The 6,656-nt window shown below is 43.2% G+C and overlaps 1 long non-coding RNA gene across 1 annotated transcript in view; it reads left to right on the forward strand.

The window, feature by feature from the left end:
• LOC309535252 overlaps nt 1-6,271 on the forward strand; it is a 55,058-nt gene extending 48,787 nt beyond the window's left edge. The window contains exons 2-3 of the long non-coding RNA XR_014221151.1: nt 3,650-3,702; nt 5,453-6,271. This is a non-coding gene — a long non-coding RNA (uncharacterized lncRNA). The remainder of the gene's footprint in view (nt 1-3,649; nt 3,703-5,452) is intronic.
• The last annotated feature ends 385 nt before the right edge of the window (nt 6,272-6,656 follow it).

The following is a 6,656-nucleotide window of genomic DNA, read 5'->3' on the forward strand; positions in this document are numbered from 1 at the left end:
GGAAATAAGAAACAGGCCCTCTAATGCATGTTTGGGTTAAAAGGTTGAAGAAACCTGGTCTACAGCAGGGCTAGGCGAAAGGTACAGTAGATGGGAATCTCCTTGTAGATTGCAAAGATGGTTTCTAGTAGAATGACAAGGACCTTGGACTTCCAATTGTTTTACAGTAGCAACAACAAAAGTGACTTTTGTTTTCTAATTTAGGTTGCTAGAATCAGTGATCTGTTGTAACCTAAATGTAGTTTTGCAAGCACATAAGCAGGCCATCTGAGGGTATGTAGTAACACAGATACAGTGGCACCTCTGGTTGAGAATGGGATCCATTCCAGAGCCCCATTTGCAACCTAAAAGGAACTCAACCCGTGTCTGCGCATGCACAAGTTGCGACTTGCTGCTTCTGCGCATGCGCGTGACATCATTTTGCACATCTGCGAGCGGCGAAACCCGGAAGTAACCCTTTCCGGTACTTCCAGCTCGCCGCAGGACACAACCTGAAAAGATGTAACCTGAAGCAAACGTAACAAGAGGTATGACTGTATATAGATATAGGCTAGGCAAGTTGTCCTGGTGTACACATAGGTAATTAACCCTCTAAGCCACAGTTTTGCATTTGGCTCCATTCCCAGCCAGTATCCAGTATTCTGTACTAGTACCCAGTTGATAGATCTTACAACTGTAGTAAAACAAAAACAAAGTCCATCCTAAAAGCCTACTCCTGATATACAAAGCAACACATATTTTACAGCAAGGCCAGAACAAGGTTTCAAGGGGCTTGTTAGGCTCTGGCAGCAGACAGTAATGGTGGAAGTCCAGCAGTGGCTATGACTTGAAGCACTAGAAACATGTGACCGGACTTCCCAGCGAGTCAGTGAAAAGAGCTATTTTCATTTCCCCACAATGCAAAGCCCGGGAGTCCAGTCACACAGTCTCAAAAGTCACTTCAGTACTGCTTCAGGCCTGCCTAACAAGGCTCCCAAATGTGAGAGCATCATTGCTCACTGCCGGGAATACTAAGTGTGTCATGAGGATAAGGAGGGCAGAGTGGCACAGCATGTATAGAACAGGGCCCATATGTACTCTGGAGTAACGTCTGTCATGCCGGGATAGCTTGGTTGTCTGTACAACCCTGACAAGTGGTATGGAAGGTTTCGCCACACATTGGGGTATCACAGCAGAGCGTGCGATTATAATAGCCACCTGCATAGTTTGCTTCAGAAATGCCATTCAAACAGAACTTCAAAATAAAACAGTTTTGAGGGAGCTGAATTTGCCCACCCAAAAATGGCAACTGTGGGTTGATTACTCCTAGCTTCAGACAGATTGGCATAGGGTGGCCAACTTACTGTCATTAAAAAAAAAATGACTGTAGTTCCAAAGTCACGAGGTACCCTTTTCTGGGTCGTTCTTACCTCTTTGTTTGCCTGTACTGGCAGCTAACAGCTGGAAGTGTCCAAATAAAACATGCCAAGTGGGCAGGGAACATGTGGGTCTGTAGGACGCATACATATTTTTGGCGTGCTTCCCGCAGTTCAGTTCACCCCACAAATCCTGGATGTGTGGGAGAAGGTGAGTTGGCCATAGACTCACAAGCCACCTACTCATCTCAGTGCTGTCAGTTTTCTGAGGAAGCAGTTTCATGAGGTAAACTAAACACCCCTGCTGTTCCTTGAAGTAAATTCAAATGAGCCTTGCTAATTTGCTCCAAAGAGTCCAAGTCAAAAGCGAAATGAAAGAGTAGCATTCTGCTGAGATCCCTACATTGCTTCACTAAAGAGGCAAAGATTAAAGGGCAACATTCCCTTTGCCCTCCTGGTAAAACTCTTATTACTAAGGCAAAGGTAATCAATCAAGGAACAGCTCATGAGCTTTAAATGATTGCTACAGGGGGGCAAGAAGGAATTGTTTCTTCCCCAATAGCTCCGTGCACTTCACTACGCACTGGATGGGACTGTGGCTGGCAAACTGATTGATTGATTATTGAAGTGTTTGGTTGTGCTCATTGCCATCACTCAAAGCATGGCAGGCACTGGTGGGGGGCACTGAGGGGGGCTACCACTTGAGACTGCAGGTGTTTTTGTGTTTTGCATTTTTGAATAATTGAAATGTGTGTGTGTGTGTGTGTGTGTGTGTGTGTGTTTAAAGAAATCTTGCTATACTGTAGTGTGAAGTGGGAAAAGCCTGGAATTCAACCATCCCAGGCTATCACTTCATGCTGTGTGATGTATATAGAATCATAGAACCGGAGGCCACAAAAAGCTAAGCCATGATGCTTGGTTTATTTGGCCGTACTGTGCATGAGCACTCCCAACTCCTTTCCTCATGTGAGCAGGTGCACAACCCACAAAGGAGCTAGCTTAGTGTTAACTGTGGGTTTAGTTGGTCATAGCCAGCCTTAAACTAAAACACTAGCCAGCCTTAAATCAAAGTTTCTTGTTGGCTTCCAAGTCAGTTTGTTAGGGAAAAGCAAACAAAAAACCAGGGTTCATCCATAAGAGCAGCGGTGTCCAGTGCCCATTGGCTGAGCTGGCCCAGCCATTAGGCAGGGTGAGGACACTGCCTCAGGTGGCAGAAGCCCCCTCCAAGTGGATCTGTTTGATTTTGTTGTACTATATGTTGAAAGCATTTCATTAAAAGGTTATGGGACGGGGGAGAGAGAAAGTCCTTTACTTTGAACTGAGGAGGACACACACAGGAAGGGGACAGTTGGAGCAGGGTGGACCCTGCAAGAAAGGCAGGGTAGAAAGGTGAGAGATTGGGGGAAGAAGTAAGCTGAGAAGTAAGGTGAGATGATGCAGATGATATAAAGGGCCTTATAGTTATTCTCTCTCTCTCTCTCTCTCCTCTCTATTTTTTCTTACTTTTTAATTTATTGCTTTTTTATTTTTCTTGTTCTGTAGACTAGTCTGGTTTTTATTGTATTTCATGTCAAAACACACACACACACACACACACACAGTCCCTCACCCCAGTGGCATTCTCACAGGCTCCTTGTCTGTCCTGCACCTTTGCTGGTGGCAAAGTGGCAGTGCCATTGGTGACCATTTTGGACAAGATTGTGTCAGTTTTAGGCAAGATTTCACCCAAAAGCAGTGCGATTTTGTCTGAAATTAGAGCCGTCCAGCACAGGCAAAGTGTGCAGTGGCAGGTTTGGTGGTGGGAGCAGTGGCTGCAGCGGCAAGGCAGGGTGGCACTTCCCATTTCGCCTCAAGCAGCAGAACAGGACACGCTGCCCCTGCCCATTGGGTCTGGTAGGGTGGAAGGCAGGGAGACCAAGAATGGGTGCAGCTAGGGCAAGTGATAGGTAGAGGCTGGCTGAGGGAAGGCTGAGGTTGGTGGGGCATTGCCTCGTTCATTGCATGGGACTACCATCCCCTGCTAGCACCATTCAGAAGCTCAAGCACAGTATGGCTTAACAGACCAAGCTTCATGGCTTTGTGGTAGCAGCCAATTTTGAAAGGACCTCATAGGTCGTCTAGTCCAATGCCTGCTCGTTGAAGGAAACCCAGAGCTAGGGAGCTCAATTCAATATGTAGCTTGAATCAACATTAAAAGCTGAGATTGATTCTGGGCTGCGTCTTTTATGGCCAAACAGATGTATTTCTCAATGTTCCTTCCTCCCATTCATTAGCTCCTTCTCTCTTATATTTAGAAGTCACTGCTCATTTCCTGAACATTTTCCATGGCATTGCCTTTGTGCCACATGTGAGTATCATAGGTTACAGACTGTTCCATTAGGTCCATTAATATAATAAAAAGACTGCCTGATTAATGGCATATATAATCTCCTTAAGCGCGCGCGCACACACACACACACACGCAGTAAAGTAAACAACTTCTTGTCTAAAGCTTTGCTGATGTTATGGTGCTGTGCCGATCACAGGGGAAACAATTCCCCCTCTTTCAGAGTGAACTAAAATTAGGCCCCACCTGCATGATGTTAATAAAGTCTTCCACAGCTGCATCCTACATACAAGTTCCACAGATTGCTTTTCGGAAAGCTGCGTACATCTTGAAAACAGAGTCATTAAAAAAAAATTAGCCACCTTTTTGCCGAGCGCACCCCTCCCAATGCATTATTAATGATAAATAGAAATTATTATCGTTTTAATCATGCTGACGAGCAATCTCAGAAATAGATCCAGTTAGAACCTAATTTGGTGCCTGCATTGCTCTGTATTTAATCACTTCACCCCCCAAATGTAGGGGGCAATAATAACCCTTAAAAATACAGGACAGGATTATATCCACACTACTCCTCCCCTGAGCGAAATGATCTTGAGACAGAGAATGAAATCAGGGAAGTATCCAAAAGAGATGAAGTCATAGTACGGGGTGACTTCAATTGCTATCATGTAGATGTAGTAACTGCATCTTCTGGTTATGACAAAGAGGTAAAGTTTCTAAACAACAGCTTGTCATGGAACTGACCAGACCTTGGTCTTAATCTTAAGTGGTGAGCAGGACTTAGTGTGATATTTTTGTAGCTGGAGTGCTACCAAATTCAAGTGGACAATTTTTTAATGAAATAAATACAATTGCTGAGAGTGTCCAACACAGTCACACTTGACTCGAAACGGATAAAATTCCAAAAACAATGAGAGGACTGTTAGGTTGAAAGTAATGTCAAGTGGGTCAAATCTCTCAAGAGTGTATGGGTATTATTCGAAATCACAATAATAAAAGCTCTGCTATAATGTATATCACAGAGCAGGAAAGATATGACATCCAAAAGGATGTATGTGTGGTTAATGTGCAAAGTCAAGAAAATGGTTAGAGTGAAGTCTTCCTTTGCAAAATGGAAGTCTTATCCAAATTAGGAAAACAAAAAGGAGCACAAACTTTGTCAAAAGAGGTGCAAGCAACTAGGGATGCAAAGGGGTGGGTTAGAAGTATTTAAGGACTATAGAACCATAGAAATGTACAAAATTGGGTTGATCCAGAAGGGCATGAGTAGAAGGGGACTTTCCTGCCCACTGCTCCCCTTGAGCCTCTCTGAAAAGTCTCTCTCAAGGGTTAGGGACCCTGGTAAATGGGGTGGGCTGTGGTTCAGAAAGTACAAGATAAGCAGCACCCATTATTTTGGCACCAGAGGCAGAAAATTCCACAAGTTGCTCTTCCCTTCCCTAGCACAGCAGGCATTCAATCAACCAATAAAAAATGTATTCCCAAATCAGCTGCCTGAAGTGGCTACCTCACTCTAATGGTAGGGCCAGTCCAAACACTATTGTTTGTGGTGCATTAGAGTAGAGCAACATAAACAGAAAACAGATGTCTGGGTTGGGGAGCTTATAGACTACATCGTGACAGCGAGAGGCAAACACCAAAGTCTTGTGTCTCCAAAAAGAGTAACAAATTGATTTGGTACATGCAGGTTTCTTCCCTATTACTCTACAATACAATTGCTAGCATAGATGTCTCAATACTGAACTCTTTTTTGCTTTTGTTGCAACAGGACTAACACAGATACAACAGTGGAGGAAATGGCAAATGGAAGCAGGGAAGGCACAAAAGCGAGAGCCAAAGGTAACAAGGAGATGAATATGGGCAGATGAAGGTCACCTCCAGACTGTCAGCATTTCACAGAAGGAATTCAAGCACATACTAGAAATGTAGATTTGTGCAACTAAAATGGATTTGAACACTCTGTTGCCCTAGCACAACAGATCCACTTTTTTTAGAATTAGGAAAGTGAGGGGGAAATGCATTGTAAAGTGTGGGATGAATGACTGATTAATAGGAAGACATATGAGCACTGCACAAGCAAATCAGGATGAATGTTCATTGCCCTGCAAACAAATCAAAATGAATGCTCGCTAAAGGCCAGACCTAGTCCAAGCTTTGCATAAGCTTTGAGCAAGTGAATCAGGATGAATGCTTGATAAACAGGTCATCTGGATCTGGCAGCAGACATCATATGCACTCACGTGCATAAATAGGGGGAAGAGGAATAAGGGTATTTAAAATCCACCAGCCTTATAATGGAACAGAATGCTAGATTTATAACATGAGAAAGAACTGAAATTTCTGTGTTTGGTCTTCTTCACCTACTCATGTGTGTTCTCTTAAAGCATTTCCAAAATTACTTTTCTTTTTTTTCCATCCCTCTTAGCAAGCCCATTATCATTTAAACATAAAACCTGGACTGAATGGCTATGAGATGGTTAAGTTTGCAAGAATGAGACATAAAGTGCAGAAATATGTGCAGGTCAGGCACTGGACAGCTGGTTGTACTCAAAATTAAATAAATGAGAAAATGTGCTCTCAAAATTAAGTCTCTGTGATTTGCAGTCTCATTAATTATCAGCCTGGCCTAGCTGTAAAGCAATGTAATTGGTATAATTTTGTTGGTTGTTGTTAAAAGGGACTCAAGTTTGACCCCCTGGTTAATGCCATAATTTATTTCCCATTTTAGGATATTATAGCATGTCAGTAATTTAATCAAAGAGGACTACCAACTGGCATAGCTCAAACAAACAGTTTGTTTACTTGTGCTGCCCAATTGCTGCTGTCAATGAAAGAAAGAAAGAAAGAAAGAAAGAAAGAAAGAAAGAAAGAAAGCGCTTAAACTTCAATTCCTAGACAGTGCCTGCCTCTCTCTCTTCATTGCAAGCCATTAAAGACTTGACTGCTTTCTGAGATGGAGCAATTCTAGAGCA

This window comes from Podarcis vaucheri (assembly GCF_965113315.1).
Source record: "Podarcis vaucheri genome assembly, chromosome: 6".
Lineage (NCBI taxonomy): Eukaryota > Metazoa > Chordata > Lepidosauria > Squamata > Lacertidae > Podarcis > Podarcis vaucheri.